This window comes from Gobio gobio (genome assembly GCF_949357685.1).
Source record: "Gobio gobio genome assembly, chromosome: 11".
Lineage (NCBI taxonomy): Eukaryota > Metazoa > Chordata > Actinopteri > Cypriniformes > Gobionidae > Gobio > Gobio gobio.
Genome location: NC_137104.1, coordinates 26,109,895 through 26,132,165, shown reverse-complemented (window position 1 = coordinate 26,132,165; position 22,271 = coordinate 26,109,895). Strand labels below are relative to the sequence as shown.

Genomic DNA, 22,271 nt, shown 5'->3' with positions numbered 1-22,271 from the left:
TCCTTTCAGCATTGATCCAGCTGCACGCCAAGCATTTGATCATTAATTTTCTGAAAGCATTCACTTAAGCATCTCTGGTTTAAGATGAAGTCAATGGTGATCAATATCAAGAGAGGCTTGTTTCCACTGTTACGAATGCAAACAATCACAATGTCACAAAAGTATTAGCCAGAGCACAGCGAAGGCACGCCACCCAAAATCAAAAATAGATCTGTATGCTTCAAAAACAGTGCCAGTGAAGGGAGGGGAAATTGGCGCTGAATGAATGAGAAAATTAAAGCAGCGGTTCTATCTTCAAGGCCAACCTGAGTGCCAGCGGCTGGAAACTGGATGAACACTGAACTTCCCTTTGAAAACAGACAAGAGGAAACAAATGTGTATGATGACTGGAGGGTGACCTGAACACCAGCTCACAGGACAGAGAGAGATTGGAATAAAGTCTCTGGGACTACAAGAGCACAGTGCTTTGGAAGTAGGGAAAGATGACAGAGACCCTTCCACTTCGAGGCAGGAACTGATATCATCAACTTAAATTGGCAATGAAATGCCTGTCTTTTTTCTACTTGTAAAAAAGACAGCACTTGCTTTCAAGTGTTCTCAAATTGATTTATGAGACTTGAACTGAATAGTATTGTACCATCCGAATCAGAAAGAACAAGCCCACATCGTTCATGTTAAGGCCGTGACAAGCCCGTCAAAGAACTAGCGGCAATGAAAGCCGACTTAGTTGTCGACTTCACGTCGGCTGTGTCTGGGCCCACAAAAAAAAAAAAAGTACTTGAACACACCGCAAAGACTACAGACAATGGCCAACTAGCATGTGCGTTCCGCACCTGCACCAGGTATCATATACTCTTCATTCAAAAAGGGAAACTAAAACTTGGACTGCAGATATACAAACCAGCACATTCTTACCATTTTGAATATCAATTACTTTCTACAGTCCTGGCAGCGAGTTATGAAAATATTTGCCCATTGGAATGCTCTGGTAAGATTACGTCAAATTAACCTTCTGTCGGTGCAGTCTCTTTGTGCTCTTCCATCACTTTCGCGCTTATTCTCGACTCGCTCGCTTAACTAAATCAGACCAAACTCTCTCACTAATGGCCCAAAGCCGGTTCAACATGCTGAATCGGGCAAACTGCCGCCGACGTATGCCCGACAGATGCTCACTTGACGACCAGACATTGCCTGATGGCCGTCTGAACACTCACCCCCCCCATTTGACATTTGCATTATCTTGCATAGTAACAAGCATGAAGTGTTAAATTTCCCCAATAAGAGCTTCTCTCTTACATACATTGATACATTTTCGATCAAGCCTGGTTTCTCCCAAGGTTTTTTTCTCCATTCTGTCACCTGATGGAGTTTTGGTTCCTTGCCACTAGGGCTGGGCGATATATCGCATGACATTGTTAGGCGCATCTCGTCAGTAAAGCCGGTTCCTTGATTAGTAGTAAATCGCCATCACCTGCTTTCAGATAGAGCGGCATTTACTACACAGAGCCGTAGTTTACTGACAAGCTGAGCCATATCGCATTAATTATCGCAGGCGATACATCCGTGATAATTAATGCGATATGGCTCAGCTTGTCAGTGAAATACGGCTCTGTGTAGTAAATGCCGCTCTATCTGAAAGCAGGTGATGGCGATTTACTACTAATCAAGGAACCGGCTTTACTGACGAGATGTGCCTAACAATGTCATGCGATATATCGCCCAGCCCTACTTGCCACTGTTGCTTTTGGCTTGCTTAGTTAGGGACACAATTTTCAACTCTATTACTGATCTGCCTGCATTGACACCATTGTATGAGAATTGAACTAAGCTGGAAGATGACATCACGGTTTTCTTCAGAGCGGCTGTACAGCTGAAACAAATTGTGTTGCATTATTTTCCTGTTATCACTGTAAAGCTGCTTTGAAACAAACTGAATTGTAAAAAGCACTACATAAGTAAAGGTGACTTGACATTTTTTGCCGAGTGTTTGACTTAATCTTCCAAAACTAACAATCATATGCATGCACTATTTCTCCATCGCGGGGAGAGAAAAAGATGATCAGAAAACACTGACAAACATGTTGGTGAATTTTTATAGAGAAACATTGACAATTTGGAATTGTTGGAGTTAATATTAGGGTTTTCACGGTTCCAGTTTTTGAAAGAAGCTTCTTGTAATCTGGAAAACTACAAGGTAAAATAAACCATGCAAATGAGAGGATGTCGAAAAAACATGAAAATAATTAAGATTATAATTTTAACCATTATTTAGTCTGAGCCTCAGATGTCACGCCCACAGACCATTGGCTGAACGTCTGATGCATACTTGTCTGAAAACACACCAGAGTTTCGAAGTCATCATCTGATTGGTTGAATTCAACAGGATGTCCGCGAGACGAGTTTGTTGCGTTCTTTAACGGTCCGCCATGGCGCCAAACTCCCTCGTGGAAGAGCGCGGTCATGTTTACAACTCTGACAATGATCCAGGATTAACTAAAGGCTGGATTTTCAAAAGAATGAAGTTTGCGGCTCCATTGTTTTGCTGTAAACTTGCACAACATTCTTGAATAAATAATTTATAGATGCAAGGCAGTTATTGCAGGGACAGACTTTATATTTTCACGCCCCTAAACATGACGCGAAACCAAAATAAATGTGATTGGTTGCGTTACATTTCAGTCAAACGTCCTCATGGGCGGTCCATGACCAATGAAAGCTGCGATAGCGTCCAGACCTTCCACCGTCCGTCTGAAGGTCTGGCTACGCGAGACTAACCATTATTGTGCAGCCCTACAAGAGTGTTCTGAGTCTATGTGAATAAAGCTGACATTTGTCATGAACTATGAATTAAAGTAAAAAAATATATATATTTTTTTATTTTTTATTTGTAAAGCATTTTGCAGCATTTTGAATGATCCAAAAGAAAACATTTTCAGAATTTCAAGCAAAAATATATAATTAATTAAAACCACGTTTGAATACACCCAACTCCATTCCTGCATCCTTCAGCAAGAATCAGCTGAGCAAACACGTATGCTTTCCCACTTTTCAAAGATCACTAGGACCAGTAAAGGCACAGAGACACAGGGCAAGACTGCTGAAGTGGTAACACAGGGTAGGACTGCTGAAGTGGTAACAGGTCCCAGCTGTGACCACAGCAGATCTTCAACTGGCGCTGCTTCTGCAGCTGTAATAAGGCTCTCAGGACATCAGAGTAGTGCTGGTGGTTGGACCTGCCGGAGACTACTGAAGTGAATCTGAACACTTTTTCCTCTGTCAATATGAGCAAGAAACAAGAACAGAATTTTTTTTTCTATAAATGTTATTTTTGTTCGACGAACGATGCGTCTAGTGTAGACTGCACAGTTGATTAATGGGAGAGATGTAGTTTTGTAGCTCCCAAGTCCGGCATGGAAAGAGTGTTGAGTTAATTTGAGACGGTACAGCAGTGTTTACTTGTACAAGAATGGAAGATGGCATCTACATGCTGTGATAAACCAGTCCAGACAAAGTTATGACTGAGATCAATGAGGCCCTTGACCAAAAGGGTAATGGAAGCAGATAAAGGAGAAGAATTATGTTTGAACAAAGATCTGAGCAAATCTCTGACCCCTCTTGCCATCTTCATTTGTATTCTTGGGATTTTACATGGTTCGAATAAGCAAGATTTAATGCCCCGTCATTAAATAAGTACATATCCAGTGAAAACTATTAAGTGAACAACTAATTCATTATTGTATGTTGCCTTAAGGGAATGGCTCACAAATGAAGACAGCAGGCCAAAAGATATCCAAATCCTCTTTCTGCCTGAGAGAGAGAGAGAGACAGTGGTAAACATGAAGTTGTGGGCACATACCCGCATCCAGTCTGAAAAACGCTGAGGTTGCTTTCACACAGTATTATGTATATGAATTACCCGAGGGCTACCTTAAGTGCGGGAACGAGGGTGGGATGTGACGGCGAGAGAGAATAACAGTTGTTCAGAAATGAAGTGCTTTTAATTCATCCTCAGGCAAGGTCAAAGATAAGCAGCACCATATCTTGCCGTCTCGTTTTTAAATAGACAGACGTACTTTATTGATCCCTGAGGGGAATTCAAGGATTTCCCGCTGCAGCATTACTCACTAAGGGCGAGAGTTTCCCCTTTCACTTTTTTAATGAACGATACGAGTTAATGGCAACAATAACAAGGAGCCAGTCATGGGATTTTCTCTTGAAACACCCCTGGCTGTTGCTAAAAACAAGACCATACAGAAACTGAAATAAACATGAAACAGCAGTCATTTAAAACAGGGTATTTAAGGACAAATAATTTATCTTTAAGCAATTTAAAAAGATGAGAAAATATTAAGAACATTTTATTTGCACATTCAAAAAATTAAAACAATTGGTTAACAATTAATGTTAACCAATAGCTTGTGTGACATCAGCCAGAAAGAAAAGTCATTGGGGAAGAGGTCATTAAAATTTGATAAGAGAATGAAAACTTTCTTTGGAACAAATGTTTTTGAAAAGTCTCTTTTGATCACTAAGGCTGAATTTATTAGATTTTTTTTATTCCTTTTAAAAAAGGGTAAAAAAGAGTGATATTGCAAAATACTATAATAATTTTAAATAACCATTTTCTATTTGAATACATTTCATACAAAATGTAATTTATTCCTGTGATGGCAAAATGGAATTTTCAGCATCATTACTCATTACTACTTAACATCATTTGCTCAAGAAACATTCCTTATTAACAATGTTTTTTTTTTAAAAATTGTGAAACTGATATTTTTACAGGATTCTTTGATGAATAATAATTAAAAAAAAACACTGCATTCATTTCAAAATAGAAATCTTTTGTAAAATTATAAAATGTCTTTACTGCCTTTTGATCAATTTAATGCATCCTTGATGAATAAAGTTATTAATTTCTTAAAAACCTGTTGACCTCAAACTTTTGAATGCAAGTTCATTTTGATTCCATGGGGACTTTAGATACCCACATTCAAATATTGTCATTAGGGTCCAAAAATCTCTTTGTGATTGGACATGACATCTCTTCTCTGTTAAAAAGAGTCACTCATGCTATTTGGTCCATCTTTCTCAACCCATCCTCTTTCCACCAATCAATCGTTCGTCCATGGCTGATTTCCTTCCTCTCTCACTCTCCATCCAAAAAGGGAGGGAAAAAAAATAAATAACTCCAATTAGCACATGGCTAATCTGCATAGAGGAAAGCCAAGCGCTCTTGGCAGAGGAGGTTACACCGGGTGGAATGTCTCACTGTCTGTTAGGGAAGCGGGAAGGGGGTGTGGACCGCTCTGTGTGTGTGTGCGTGTGTGTTTGAGAGGTCGGGCGTTGGAGTGAAGTATGATAGCACAGATAGCGCCGGCTCTACTAAGCCAGACAGATGGATTGGGTACGGACGATAAACAACTGCTGCTAATTTAATCCTCCACACGGACAAACAGTCCAGGCCTACAGCAAAGGCCTATCGTTGTGCCAGAACACCAACACACACTAATACAAATCACTCCAGTGTAGGTATATGCAGGAGAGCAAGAGTGGAACATTTAGCGATGAACAAGCACGTGGAATCAGGATTTCCACTCTTAAAAATAAAGAAAGATGTTATCTCCTCCAAAACGGCATCCTTGAAACTTTTAAGCACCGTGCTAGATTGCACACTATTGCTAGGTCCAGGCATACAATACTTGGCTGATTTTATTAATATTTATAAAATTATGTATTTAACATTTAAATACATGAAAATAAGCCATCTTCACATTCTTAACTTGAAAGCCGATTTTAGGTTGGCTAATATTAGCTGTCCATCGCTCCCTTTCACGGAGCTTCGTTGTCACATGACCGGGAGCTAACTAGCGTGCAAAATGTAAAAAGATGAAGAGAAAAGATGAAAAGAACACGTTACGTTTGAATATCACATACCCAGCACTTGATTCATCCTGGTTTACAACTTCAATAAAATGCTCACACACTGTTTTTTCTTTCTTTGTTTCTTTCTTTCTCTTTCTTTCTTTCTTTCCTTTTGTTTTTAATTCTCATTTTTGAAATTTCTCTCGGATCTGTTTGGCCTCAATTGCTGCTTAAACAACTAACAAGTGGACCCCGCAAATGCATAGCTTAAAGTCCCCATGAATTAAAAATTGAACTTTTTGGGCTTTTAGTACAGGTGGGAGAAAATAAAATCAAACCATCACAATTCTCTCTCTACAAATTCTGGATCGATTCAGAGAATTTCAGAATAGATTCTGAGCTTAGTTTTTTAACCGCAGATGCGCGATGGTGCTGAGTGTGCTTTAGAAACACCCGTATTCTGCTTGCTTCCAATTCCTCACAGACACACCACTCAAACCTTCCATAAAATAATCTTACATAGAGTTAGAAAAGATTGAAGCGAATTACAAGGACATCCGCGGGCTTCATTGCACATCATGGGCTGTGAGAAACGCACGCTTGATGTTATGCTAGCAGTGTGCAGTCTCGTATTTTCCCTACAAAGGCTCTACGAAGGCATCGTTTATGTCGTTTGGAATGCAGTGAGCTTCTATATAAAAAAGAAAAATATGAAACTCACTGACAGAAGGCTATTTTCAATTTCAAATGCTTGTGCGCTTTGTGAAGAGCGCCCACGCATGCAGCGGTGTGGCGACTCGGTATAAGTGGTTAAATAAATGTAGGCTACTTACATTTTATAATGCCTTTCTGACACACAATTTATGCAAACGCAGTCAGTTATGTCTTAAGGGATTAAACAGACAGGCATTGGTGTGAATGCAGCTTATTAGATCTCCCGCTGTCTATGATGTCATCAGTCATAATCAAACAAAGCTGAGAAAAATAAAAAAAGAAAGAAAGGAATTCACTCAGCTCTTGAATGGAAAACTTTCAAATAATCTTAAATACTGAAAGCACTGTTTATTGATTGTAATTTTTTTGTTTCTTTTTATTATGTACCACTTGATTTTATGTTTTGAAGCTATATTTTATACATTTAAAATTCTTAACATACAATTGTTTTAATTAAATTGTTTGATTTGTTATTATTTTAAAAAAGCACTTATAATTATATATTTAATGAAATATAAATAAAAACGAATTAAGAAAAAAGTAGATCAAGAATCATTTTGGAATCGGATCGTGAGATACCTAAAGATTCCCACCCCTAGCTTTTAGCATCAATATGTTAGTCTAAATATTCCGCAAATATGGATCAATGACTTTAATAACATCACTCTGCACTTCAGCTTCTCATCAGATTTTCTGTCCAATCAAATGCACTCTAGAATCTGAACACCTACATTATGAATATACACTGAAGCTGCAGCTAAAATCGGTCACTAGTACAAACATACATTTTTTTTCTCCATGGTGAATCAATGGCACAGTGCACTACATAGGGGACAGGGAATGATTCAGATTCAGTGTAAACATGATTGGGGAGAATGAAGTCACGTTAGTGACAGTCTCCTCCATTTCAGAGACACGAAAGCGCAGGGCGGATCATAAGTGCGAGTCAGCACAGACCAGAAAAAGTACTGGACCCATTTGAATTCTGCAGAGAATGCTATATTTTAAAGTGATATGGAGGATATTAGCAGGAAAAACAGTTCGAGATTTGGCAGAAACTGCGGCTCTACTGAGCTCAACGGCTCTGGCTGAGCCGTGATATACGCTGTGATATAAACGAAACGCTATTGGCCATTTTAAAAAGGGGGCAGAGCTGTTTGATTTGTCCCACCCGGTCTTCCTGTTTCAGTGGACGTTACGTCAACACATTTCAGTGGCACTTCAGTGGGCCTCTATTAAAGGGTTAGTTCACCCAAAAATGAAAATTCTGTCATTAATTACTCACCCTCATGTCGTTCGACACCCGTAAGACCTCCGTTCATATTCGGAACACAAATTAAGATATTTTAGTTGAAAGCTGATGGCTGAGAAAGGCTTCACACAGGCCTCCATTGGCATTCAGTACATTGACACTTCCAAGATCCATGAAAGGCACTTAAAACGTCGTTACAAAGTCTATCTCACCACAGTGGCTCTACAATAATCTTACGATGCGACGACAATAGTTTTTGTGCGCAAAAAAAAAATCAAAATAACACCTTTATCCAACTTGTTCTCGACTTCCGTGTATGCCTCCACGACGCATGCGCGAGAATATGACGCAGATTCGGCGTTCGGACACATGACCCAGAAGTGATTTGTTTACGAGCAGAGGAAGACGCGCGTGTCTAAGCTGTTGGATTCTACATTGATCGTGCTTTAGGTCTCGGCGTAGTGCTCAAAATGGGGCTTAAGTGTGCATTTCATGGATTCCCGAACCCCGGCGCTACGTCATATTCTCACGCATGCGTCGTGGAGGCACACACGGAAGACAAGAACAAGTTGGAAAAAGGTGTTATTTTGATTTTTTTTTCGCACAAAAACTATTGTCGTCGCATTGTAAGATTATTGTAGAGCCACTGTGGTGAGATGGACTTTGTAACGACGTTTTAAGTGCCTTTCATGGATCTTGGAAGTGTCAATGTACTGAATGCCAATGGAGGCCTGTCTGAAGCTTTCAGCTTTCAACTAAAATATCTTCATTTGTGTTCCGAATATGAACGGAGGTCTTACGGGTGTCCAACGACATGAGGGTGAGTAATTAATGACAGAATTTTCATTTTTGGGTGAACTAACCCTTTAAGAGTCTGCAAATTAGTGCCTGACACAAAAACATTAACTACACAGCCCAGCCTAAGATAGTTTTCATTTTGGGAGATATTACGAAGAACACCTCGTGCTGGATGAGCTGATAGACCGTTATCGTCTGGAATTAAATTGCTTTTATTTCTATAAAAAGAAAAACGACAGTGGAAGCGTAATGTAAACGTTGCCGTGGCATATTCTCTCCTAACTTCACCCTCACACTCAGTTATGACAATATGACGCGAGACAGCTTTTCACCTCGACGAGAAATGGTTTCGTCTCGTCACACCCATATTAGATACCAATTTCGATTCCAGAGTTTTTTTTTGGTGAAACAAGAAATCATTTTGCATAAAAGAAAATTAAGCATTTTAGAACCACCACGATTAGATTTTTTCAAAACCTTTCAAAATTCCTTGCGTATCCAACTATACAGGTCCATGTGTGAAAACAAGTCAGAACCAACGCTTTCAACTCATCTGTACCCTGATTTGCTCCACATTGGGAGTGTGACTCCAAATGAGATTCTGTCTTCACTTAGCCAAGTCTCATCTCCTCAACAGCAATTTAAACAGAAAATTCTCTTCATTTGTTGAGTAAAGGAATCACTGAAGGAGAAAGCCGTACTCCTTCAATTCTCAATTACACCTCACTGGATTGAGTAATATCAAAGCTATAAATTGAGAAAACTACCACCAGTGGCGACACAGGAAGGAGGAATTATTAGTGCGTTTTACAGTCTACAACTGACACATTTACAGATAAACTGAAGAATTCCGAAGAAATGGAGCAAAGGAAAAAGACTTGAATGAATTCAGTAAATGTAATACAGAGATGTTAACCGTCCCGCTGATATTCACATCCAGCATTTCACAAGTTCACAAGTGGTATAAGTTATTTTATATCACGGAAACAGAATATCACAATATAGTTCTTTTCGCCACTGGGAAATCTGTAAAACTGGACATTCACTGGAAAACAACTGTTTATATTAAATAATGGAATAAAAGACTGTTCACTCCAATAAAGATATCTATAATGATGGTCTCTGTCCACAGCAACACACGATAATGTTCTGTTTATTTAAAGCACACCCTGCAGTTGTGTCATCTGCCCCTTCAAATGCTCAAGCTTTATAAAATCAGGTAAATTCTGATTGGCTGTCAAAAAACAAACCAAAAAAATCTGTATCATTACAACTGTGGTATGGAGTTTGCTTTTCTCTTAGAATGATTATTAAAACTTTAAGAGCTATATTAAAACTGTATAGCTTTAAATTACAGTTACCGTCTATGGTGTAAACGGCCTTAATATCCTTTTTTGCATAATTCAGTAAATTTAACACTATAAAAGAGTTACTAATTCTGCTAACCAAAAATTTTATTCATAATAAATAAATTAAAAAGTTTGACATCCATGCAAAAAGCTTCTCATATTCAATTCTTCTTCAAATTGAAAACAGACAAAATCCACATTATTTTCTAGCATAGAAACAAGTTATTTTATGTGAATAAGCAACACTTCCGATTTATTAGACACTGTAGGTAAATAACTAGAAGACTAACAAAAAAAAAACTAAAATTATTTGCGCTACAAAACAGTGTTTATGATTACCATAATAAATTAAAATATGACAAATACCCACCCATTTAAAATATCAATCAGCACAAAGGACAGTTTTTGCAAAGCTAAAATAACTAATTGAAAAACAACAGGTGCCTCGCATATTCAAAAAGTTAAAGTTTAAAAAAATAGTCACACCCAATTTTACGTTAAAAATGAGACCTGTGACCAAATATCAGTTGAAATCTATATATAAATTACAACAAGTTTCCAGCCAGCTGTAAACAACCAAAATTTGCTTCACTTTACGCCTAAACCACACATCCTCATTTGTTTGAGATGCATCTTTGCATTAGTAATCCTGATAACTGTGCATTGTGTGCAAAAATATATACCGTGCGATCCACCTTTTTCCTGCGCCCCATGACATTTTGCACAAATTGTGGGAGTAACTTCCATTAAACTGTAAACAATCAACAAAAGGTTTGCTCTTTGAACGCAAGCATTTTCGAAAACTGGGTACATTGAGATGACATTATGCTTCTCACCCTTCAACCATCGAACATTAAAAGGACCTTTAAAAGTGTAAAAACATTAACAAATTACTACCACAGACCATGAATAACCCCCGATTATTTCCGCAACAATATTATGGACGTGTTAAATATCACTGTAGTAATATGCCTGCATCATGTAGCACGTTGCCGTAATCAAAAATTTTAATTTACTGGAAGTTATTTCCGTCATTGTGACAGACAATAAATATTATATTTACCTGCTTTAGAAACAGGATTAGAAGTGCAAGGGGGAGACAATTACATTTGAATGCATCTGTGTGAAAACAAACCTGGAAAGAGAGACATGAGGATTTGGGGAGAAAAACGAGAGATTCTTAGTGCATTCCAGTAAATTAATTCGGGAAAGCACAAATGTGCAAGTATATGTTGTCCTTTTTCATACCGTTACAAAAAGAAAAAAGAAATTCAGGAGGAAAAGAATGCAGCGTGAAGGAAACATGAAGGGAATTTTACAGCCTATACTGTCAAACTGACAGAAAGATTATTTGTATAGCACAACCTTATGATTTGAAATAATTTGTTTTAGTCTTTTTGAGTGGAACTTCCCCAAACCGGAAGTGCCGGAAAATAATCTAAAACACAGTAGGCCCGTTTGGAAAAAGGTGAATAGCAAAATATCCACCAGACATATTTCTAGCATCCAGCCTTAGCATATAACATGACTGACCAAAGTGGGAGAATATGAAGCAACCGTGTGATAAAATGGCATGCATTACTAGGTGCGCTCAGTCCATGTCAATCAAAAACTGTCCGAATAAGCATTCCTTTAGGAGACGCAACCATGGCAAACCATGCTGACAGCAGAGACGGCATATTTCTAGTTACAGCGTTGATTTGGGCCTGTCCTTCAGGTAGCGCTTTTGAAACATCAGGAGAAGGTGGTTAGCTTCACTGCTTTGTGGTGACGGCTTGCTAGTAATGCCCTCCGCAAGCAAGACACATTAGAAAGACACAGTCCTGAGGACAAAGCTATGCCATTACAGGACTCCGCTAGTTATTGACAGGTCATCATGACAACAATAGTTTTGTTTAGCGGCACCTGTCCTTTGCATATCTCTCAGATACAGTTGGATTGTGGGCATGCAAATCCTCATGCCAGTGTTTACATGGATGGAAACACTTTGTAACTCCACATATACAACATACAACATACTGAAGAACAAGCTCACCTTTTTGATTCATACACTTTCACAGGAGAAATACCGGAAAAATATCCACAGCAAAAACTATTTTAACTGCCACTCAAGAGTGTGTTTTCCATCAGGGAGACAAAAAACAGACAGATTATTTGTTTAGGTGTATTCGCTGTTCACACTCAAAACGAGAAACCGAGAATGACATTCAGCACTGACAGACGACAAATAAAAAGGCAGTAAAAGCCACATGAGCAATATACAATTATGGTTAAGTGCTCAATAGCAGTAAAAAAAAAAATATTTCAGATTGTAGTTCAAAAAACTACAGCACACAGGCATGCATTATTTCGATATAACCCAAAAAGCAAATAAATAAAAGGTATGAAAACCTTTCCCACTGAAGTTGTGGCCTCATATCACAAGGGTTTAGTGTGATTTATGTGGCTGACTCTAGCAGCCAGTAAAAGGTTAATGGCGTTCTCCACACAACACACACATATATGTGTCATGTAAATGAAGCCTGCAGACTCCGGGACCATAAGTTTGAAGAAGGAAATTACTATGCTAATCTGCTACATTTTAAAAGTAAATGTCAAAAGAAAATACATTACCCTCACATTTCCAAACAGCCTTGTGGAACTGCTTAAATGTGACATTTCCCCAATCACAGAGGAGAAAGGGAACACCTCATCATCAACGGTACGCTATGGCAAATGATTAGTACACCATTTCAAGCAATTGATTGTGCCAAGGTGACTCTTAGACAGGCGTCCAAGACCATTTCTCATTGTACAAACATGCACAACTTCTAAAGAAGAATTAAATGGAAAGAGGAAAGAAACAAACGAAGAGGAAAACTGCAATGAAGAACAAAAAAAGTGAAAAACGATATCATATTGAAATCATGATACAATTTAGATTGATAATGATGATAAGCTCATTTTTACTCGATATGGATTAATCTAACAGCCTATCACACAGCTGAAATAAACGCGACAACAGCCAGTTGTGCATGTCGCTAATAAGTGATTTCCCACTATTCAAGCAACCCGCCCCTGAATTGGCAAACCGAAAGTAAAATGTGCACGGCCGCACGTCATTCGTTCACGGCCACACAGTGCACAAGCACTAATGTGACAGTGAGGGAAAATTCTCAGTCACATCCCTAACGGTAGAGATGCTCCGATCAGCATTTTTGGGGCCGATCACCAAGATCATGATCTGCCGATTGCCGATCACTGCCGAACACAGAATGGCAGGGGAATGGCAATCTTTTATCTATAATCTTGCAGAGTTTGCACCATTTGTAGAAATGAAACTAACTCTAAATTAACTGAGTCAAGATCTTGAAGAACCACCAAGTGTTTATTTTAGAAAATGAGAACTTAAGGCTACTTAGGCTAGTGACAAATAGTCAAAAAGTGCTTTAGTTTTTGAGATACCCCTACCGGAGGTAGAACTAAACCCAACAATGTTTTTCCTCATCTCTAAGGTGTCCCATATATGAAATGGATTCTTGGCTAAAAATATTTTACTGCTAAGATTGTTAAATTAACAGATATTGTTATACACCCCAAAACCAAAAAAGGACTAAAATATAGCCTGTCCGTATGGGAGTTAAGGCATATAAACTAATGCAGATCAATCACCAAAGCTCTGAGAGCTTTGAAACTTGACATGTTTGTAGTCAGGAAGTTGTTTTAGCTACTAGAAAAGACTGGATGTGAATATCTTGATGTATGGAATAAACAGAGACATATAAACACATACCTAAAATAAGTGGACATGCACAAATTGAATACCTATGCAGAATGTTTTCATTTACTTTGTGGTTGCTTTGCCAGGTATTATCATAGAAACACATATTATGACTTGTTGGAAAGGTGGGGTTGTGCTGAATCCAGCAATACCAAATATGTAAATATAGCATGACGAATCAGAGTGTTCTGTCACTCAATGTATGAGGTGTCCAAAATGAATGAAAATGGAACACTGACATAATTAGGTCCAAAGCCCATTATCAGTGGTGAGAAGAATGTTGAGAAATTCAAATATAAGATACATTTAATAATTAAATATTTCATATGGCACCTTGTACTATATGGAAACAAAGTTTGAAATCGAAAGATAACACCTTACCATAGCACAAACAGGAGACCAGGAGTCAGGATTGCAGTTTGACCTTAATGAGCCTTTTAATAAAACTATAACTTAACTTCACACAATACAAATTAAATGACTGTCTTAAATCAAACAAATAAACTAAACAAACACTTTGTGGGGGAATGAGCCCTGTCTTCTCAGGCTGTGATTTTTTTTTTTCTAGCAGCAACCATTTGGAACATGAACTGCTTTTGTTTGCCATTCTCAGGTCATCATGTAACAACTGCAACACGCCACTGTCACTCATCCACATTGTCATCAGTGACAAAGTGGGTAATATTTGGACAGTCTGGGAAAGGGCAAGAGCAAAACTCTGTGCAGGTCAAGCCCACTGAAAGACACTGGCATTTGGTGGCATCGTTGCAGTTTCCGTCTTTACAGTAGAGGTGGGTGATGTCTCTAACTTCTTTAGGTGCTGGTGCCTTCTGGAACATCACAGGTTCAATGCACCCATCTTCTCTGAGCCTCCATCCTCTACCAACTGGGCTCCAGAGAAGAGGTTTGGCCAGGTGGCTGTGACGCCACACTGCTGTTTGGTACAAGGCTCTCAGCACATGTTGCTGGAAGGCATCTTCTGTTGGGGGTAGATTTGCTGCTGACAAATCTGTGGTAGATGCTAGTGTGTACCTCAGCTCATCCAGGTTGGTGCAAGGATGCCCATCCACCTTTTTCTTTTGGCCATACAGGAGGAGGGCATACCTTCTTGCCACAGGCAAAGCCTCTTCCAGGCTACCAGAGAGTCCAAATTTGGTCATTTCCTGTAACTCACAAAGATGGGTCTTCAGTCTTGTGAGGGCAGTGGCCTTCCCAATTCTGTACAAACTGCTTGTGGTGTCACAACCCGTGAGGGCGTGGCATGCAGGTAAACACTCACAAAGCACTGCTCCAAGCTTCTGAGCGATTGAACAGATAGGGACAAATCTTTCCTTAAGGCCATGTCCAGAGTGCATAAACACTGCTGAGGATCCAAACATCCCTTTGCTTGAATAGTACAGAAGCAAAACTAGTACATCTGTATCATCACATTTGACAATTAGACTAGAATGTGACTGTGCAAGGTGTATTGCATGTAACACCAGCCTCGTGTCAGCCTCCTCCTGGTCACTGTAAAGATCTTTCAAGCAGTCAATGCCTGACTTGCTAACCCTCTTAACCTCCTGACCATTTTCAAAGCCACCTGCCAAGATGACAGTGTTCCCTGAAGAAATTCTCGTTGGCCCAGTACTGGCGATGTAGGTGCTGACAAAGCTACATAGAGCAGCCTTGTTTCCGCTAATCCTGAGGTATTTTCTGTAGTTTGGAAAAAACCATGGCTTGAAAAAAAAGGCCAATGTGCAATGACTGAAGCTCAAGAGCAAATCCTACGAGATGTACAGCATGCATTTCATGGTAATGACAAGGCCACTGCTCAACAGCTCATCAGTGAGGTGGAGACTGAACTTCCTGAGATCCAGAAAAGAATCCAGATGTTCATAAATGAGGGACTTAAGCAATCAGCAACCTTTGGATACTGGTTAATGTTCCTCAATGGTGCTGATCTATTGCTAAGGATTCTTCGTTCAGAGCGTGAAGCTGACTTTCAACTTCACCTGAATTGCATGTGTGAAGTGATGCCTTGGTTCAGAGCTGCTGGTAGGACCAATTATGGCAAGTACATGCCAGTCTATGTTGTAGAAATGAAAGCACTTGAACATGAACAACCAGAAGCATACACATTCATGCAGCAAGGTGGGTTTGTTGTTCGCCGGTCTGAGCATCGAAGCTTCAACTGTGTGGCTACTGATCAGGCACTGGAGCAAACCATTAATCGAGAAGGCAAGAGTCAGGGTGGAGTTGTTGGCTTCACATTACGAAAAGGAGCTCTCACAAGATGGTTGATGACAAGACATGTGACCACAGCATATGTGGATGCCATGAAAGAGCTTTGTGACACTGATGATCAGAGCTCGAAAGCACACAAGGAGCATGGAGCATCCAGAATGGACCGAGACGAAAGAGACATACAGAAGATAATGGAAGCTGTGGAGCAGAGGCAGAATCCATTTGATCTTGATAGCATTCCTGAGGAACTGATCAACATTGCAAGTGGTCAGGTTGCATCTGAGAAAGTTGCAAAAGAGCTCTCAAGCTTCCTCCAAGATGGTGCGAAGCAGAATGCCATCTTTATTGAACAACGTCTGGCAAAATCAAAAAGAACAAAGAGCTTCTGGGAGCCAGAGAGAAGAAACCAGTGTGCAACCTTCAAGGACATGAAAACATCAGTTGGAGTCAGCATATCTAGAAAGGTTCACATGGACTCAGACGTGCTCTTTCGAAGATTACTGGCTGTCTCCAAGCAAAGAGAGGTGTCCATGGAGACTGTGATGTCTCACGAACTCGCAGCTGTCCCACCCTCTTTGTTTTATGATGATGGAAGCATGAGGAAAACAACAAAAGCTGACCTGGCCAAGAAACTCGAGGCTGTTGTTGAAGAGACACAGCAGCTGCCAAATATTAAAGAACCATCAGCATATATCATTGATGACATGGCTCTTCTACAGAGTCTCAATGATTCAGCCTTTCAAATGTTCAATGACCTGGGTGAGTGTGTCTGGAAAAAGGTTGCAACTTTATTGGGAAAGGAAGGTAACAGCTGTGTCGCTATAGTGTTTGATAGATATGACCACCAACACTCAGTCAAAGATCTTGAAAGACAAAGAAGAGGCACCATTCACACCAGCAGACAAACGCATATCATCACAGGACAAACAAATGTTCCAAACTACAGAAAATACCTCAGGATTAGCGGAAACAAGGCTGCTCTATGTAGCTTTGTCAGCACCTACATCGCCAGTACTGGGCCAACGAGAATTTCTTCAGGGAACACTGTCATCTTGGCAGGTGGCTTTGAAAATGGTCAGGAGGTTAAGAGGGTTAGCAAGTCAGGCATTGACTGCTTGAAAGATCTTTACAGTGACCAGGAGGAGGCTGACACGAGGCTGGTGTTACATGCAATACACCTTGCACAGTCACATTCTAGTCTAATTGTCAAATGTGATGATACAGATGTACTAGTTTTGCTTCTGTACTATTCAAGCAAAGGGATGTTTGGATCCTCAGCAGTGTTTGTGCACTCTGGACATGGCCTTAAGGAAAGATTTGTCCCTATCTGTTCAATCGCTCAGAAGCTTGGAGCAGTGCTTTGTGAGTGTTTACCTGCATGCCACGCCCTCACGGGTTGTGACACCACAAGCAGTTTGTACAGAATTGGGAAGGCCACTGCCCTCACAAGACTGAAGACCCATCTTTGTGAGTTACAGGAAATGACCAAATTTGGACTCTCTGGTAGCCTGGAAGAGGCTTTGCCTGTGGCAAGAAGGTATGCCCTCCTCCTGTATGGCCAAAAGAAAAAGGTGGATGGGCATCCTTGCACCAACCTGGATGAGCTGAGGTACACACTAGCATCTACCACAGATTTGTCAGCAGCAAATCTACCCCCAACAGAAGATGCCTTCCAGCAACATGTGCTGAGAGCCTTGTACCAAACAGCAGTGTGGCGTCACAGCCACCTGGCCAAACCTCTTCTCTGGAGCCCAGTTGGTAGAGGATGGAGGCTCAGAGAAGATGGGTGCATTGAACCTGTGATGTTCCAGAAGGCACCAGCACCTAAAGAAGTTAGAGACATCACCCACCTCTACTGTAAAGACGGAAACTGCAACGATGCCACCAAATGCCAGTGTCTTTCAGTGGGCTTGACCTGCACAGAGTTTTGCTCTTGCCCTTTCCCAGACTGTCCAAATATTACCCACTTTGTCACTGATGACAATGTGGATGAGTGACAGTGGTGTGTTGCAGTTGTTACATGATGACCTGAGAATGGCAAACAAAAGCAGTTCATGTTCCAAATGGTTGCTGCTAGAAAAAAAAAAATCACAGCCTGAGAAGACAGGGCTCATTCCCCCACAAAGTGTTTGTTTAGTTTATTTGTTTGATTTAAGACAGTCATTTAATTTGTATTGTGTGAAGTTAAGTTATAGTTTTATTAAAAGGCTCATTAAGGTCAAACTGCAATCCTGACTCCTGGTCTCCTGTTTGTGCTATGGTAAGGTGTTATCTTTCGATTTCAAACTTTGTTTCCATATAGTACAAGGTGCCATATGAAATATTTAATTATTAAATGTATCTTATATTTGAATTTCTCAACATTCTTCTCACCACTGATAATGGGCTTTGGACCTAATTATGTCAGTGTTCCATTTTCATTCATTTTGGACACCTCATACATTGAGTGACAGAACACTCTGATTCGTCATGCTATATTTACATATTTGGTATTGCTGGATTCAGCACAACCCCACCTTTCCAACAAGTCATAATATGTGTTTCTATGATAATACCTGGCAAAGCAACCACAAAGTAAATGAAAACATTCTGCATAGGTATTCAATTTGTGCATGTCCGCTTATTTTAGGTATGTGTTTATATGTCTCTGTTTATTCCATACATCAAGATATTCACATCCAGTCTTTTCTAGTAGCTAAAACAACTTCCTGACTACAAACATGTCAAGTTTCAAAGCTCTCAGAGCTTTGGTGATTGATCTGCATTAGTTTATATGCCTTAACTCCCATACGGACAGGCTATATTTTAGTCCTTTTTTGGTTTTGGGGTGTATAACAATATCTGTTAATTTAACAATCTTAGCAGTAAAATATTTTTAGCCAAGAATCCATTTCATATATGGGACACCTTAGAGATGAGGAAAAACATTGTTGGGTTTAGTTCTACCTCCGGTAGGGGTATCTCAAAAATTTGGGGGCATTGTCACTAGCCTAACTGTAGGCCATCTTTCCCAAATAAATGTATATAATAAATGTACCGGTATATAATTACCTCACCTAAATATTTGATCATGCAGTGCATTTTTGTTTTTTAAAAAAAATTTCAGGTAGGTCTAACATTAGTATTGAGGTAAGAAATACTAAATACATTTAATAAGAAATCAAATGTAAATTAATATTGGTCTTCCCTGAATAAATTAAATCAGATTAATTCTTACACTTAAGGTTGCAAAAGTTAGTCATTCAAGAGCAGTGAGTGTCATAAAGGTTCATCAAACGACACAAGACAAAGAGAAACTCAGAGACAGCAGCAGTTTATTCGACAGCTGCCACTTTAAGAGCGAACACGGATACGGTGTATGCAGTTGCACAAACATTCACTCGAGAGTCACGACGGGGTTTACGTGCACACTCGTCAAGATGGTAATTTAGTACATACATTTGTGTGTATCTGACCATTTCAGCGCAATTTGTACTCGCAAGCTTTTTGTGAGGTGGCCTGTGTGTGTGTGTGTGTGTGTGTGTGTGTGCGCGCGCGCGTGCGAGTGCTGAGCGAGACTGGCAAGACTTAAAAATAAATGCAAATGATAAGCTTTAGTGACGATGTGACACTGCCTCGATTGTGCAAAGTGGCAAATCATGTGTCAACTGTGCAGCTCGATTTTAGTGCACATGCGATGCGCTGATGTGAAGCCATTTGAGCAATAAGTTATGAAAGGGAGAGAGTGCGTGCACGCGGTGATTCATGCGCGCTGTTTGTGAACTTACGTCCCACAGAAAGTTTTCAAATGACTGTGTAAGTTATTTACTTAAGAAATATGAATTGTACCTCACCTTCAGCATTATAATTATTTTACCCGCGCTGGAAAGAGAATGAGACGGTGTCGCTGCATATCATGCCCTAGCTCTCACGGCAGGTGCGGGTTTATGTGTCGTCAGCATGCGATCGGTTCATGAGATCGGCCTTTTTGGAGACCGCCGATCAGTCATCCCAAAGCGATTATCGACCGATCGAGATCGGTTGCCGATCAATCGGAGCACCCCTACCTAACGGCTAATACATTTAGATTCTATTCTATTTTCCACAATGTAAAACGAACACAGCTTAACTCAAAATGCAAGCTCAGGCATGCACTTCTTCCATATAACCTCATGCAGTAGTGCACTGTAGCCAAAATATACTCCAGTTGAAGGTAACACTTAGGCTAAGAAGCAGCAAATATATTTATTAAGTATAACGAGGTTGGGTTCCTATTCAACTGTCCATCCTATTAAAAACGGCTAGACTAATTGTAAATTAATTTCTAAAAGTAAAAATATTGTATTTCACCAGATTTCATAGTGTAAACATATGCAAGCATGAATGAGAACTGTTTCTAGGGGGACGCCAGGTGTGGGAAAAGGGAAAAAATTGAAAATCGAATACCAACCCATCGAACAAATATTCGAATATTCTGGTCCTGCCCTAGCATCAATAAGATCACGTTTTATTTGACAGACTTCAGTCCTTCAGACATGTATCATTTTGACATTTATACTCTTTACATTTTAAGAGAGAACATTATGTGAATAAATGACCTGCAGATCTTCAAAATGAACCCGATCTAAACAGTGCATCGCTGGATGAAACAAAATAAATGTAATTTATGTTAACCATACCACCAAATCTGTTCCTATCCTTACCTGTCCTATCTTATCCTTACTATTGCAAATGCAAAAGAATTATGAGAACAATCGGTAAACAATAAGGTCTCATTAGTGCATTAAGGCATTAACTAATATTAACAATGAGCAATTATTCTTTGATCATTGTTAGTTCATGTTAGCTCAGGTTTTGATTTTAATAATGTATTATCAAATGTTGAAACTAACATTAACTTAGGGTTTACAAAATTAAAAAAAAAAGTCTCTCTTACCCCAGAAAACCAAACTTTCCTGTCCTGTCAGCCAAAAATGTGCTTGTTTTATTGAGAAAAAAAATTACATATGTTTTTGCACTTCCTGCTTTTCCCTGCTTGAGAATTTCTGTCCAATGAATGGATGACCTTAGCACACGTGGTTATTTACAAATGTTGGTTCACTTGCAAAAACGGCAGTGTGAGGGCAAAACCCACCAAACCAAAAAAGTTTTCAAACCAAACTTTCCTGGTGTGAATACACCCTGAGATTATTACATGGCTATGTAGAAGATTGGTCAATCGCACCATCCAGTGGTATAAAAATCGGTAAAGACTGATAAACACAGGCTCATCCAAGTAACTGTCACTGAAGTTGGCGCTGTACGCTTGCTAAAAATCTTTGAAAATCGCAATTAGAAAATCTTTGCGTTAAAAGACCTAATAAAATATTTAAGCTCAAGTCAATATTTCAAATTATTTATGTGGTAAGTAACAGTGTAATAATAAGCGGGATAATGTACATCCAGTTACATTATCCCTTAATAAACTCTTATGAAGAAAAATATGTATCTTATGTAAAAGTGTTTATGTTAACTAATGGAACCTTATTGAAATGTGATACAGAAGAATAATAAAGAAAGTATTAAAAAAAATATCTGAACATTTTCAATCAATATCTAGGGCATGTCGTAGTCCTAAATAGCCTATAAAGTCTTTTAAGTATTAAGTATTTGGTGATGTGATCAACATTGCGAATTCAAAAATCTGAACGGCTGTTTAAAACATTTAAATACTGTTCAGAAACAAAGTGCAGCTGCTTTGTTTACGGGGTTACCGAGGAAACGGCTCCATTTCTGCTCTCTGAATGTGTTGAACTTGTGCGCGTGACTCTTTGAAGCAGAATACAGCCGTGCTGCGCATTTTAAAGGTTGATGGAGAAAAAAAAATCTTTAAAATGCATTCTTAAAATCTGAATAATTTGTAATATTCACAGTATTTTAAAGTACCCATGGTAACAATGCAGTGCACTTTCATTATCGTGATTATATAGTATTACCATACATTGACACGTTTAATGCCTGGCTCACACTACAGGAGTTTTAGGCCGATTTATGGCCGATTTTCCCCTCCCGAGATTCTGAGAAAAAATCTTGTCCACGACCTCGATCGGTTCCGATGTTCGGTGCAGATTATCTGGTAATGTGAGACGTTCACAGATAAAATCTTGCCCCTCCCGATCTGCTCTCACACAAATCGGGCTCGCCCCGATCATATCAAACATGTTTGATATTTATCGGGATGAGCAAGATTGTAATAACGTCAGTACTGTCACAATAGCCAATAGGAAACAAGTCTACGACTATGTATGTGCGCGCGCGCTGTGTGTGTCTATGTGCGCACGCGCGCTGT

General features: G+C 39.5%; 1 protein-coding gene across 1 annotated transcript in view; it reads right to left on the bottom strand.

Moving 5' to 3' along the window:
• arid1ab (AT-rich interactive domain 1Ab) overlaps positions 1 to 22,271 on the bottom strand; it is a 91,326-nt gene that overhangs the window by 49,725 nt on the left and 19,330 nt on the right. The gene's annotated exons all lie outside the window — the stretch shown is intronic.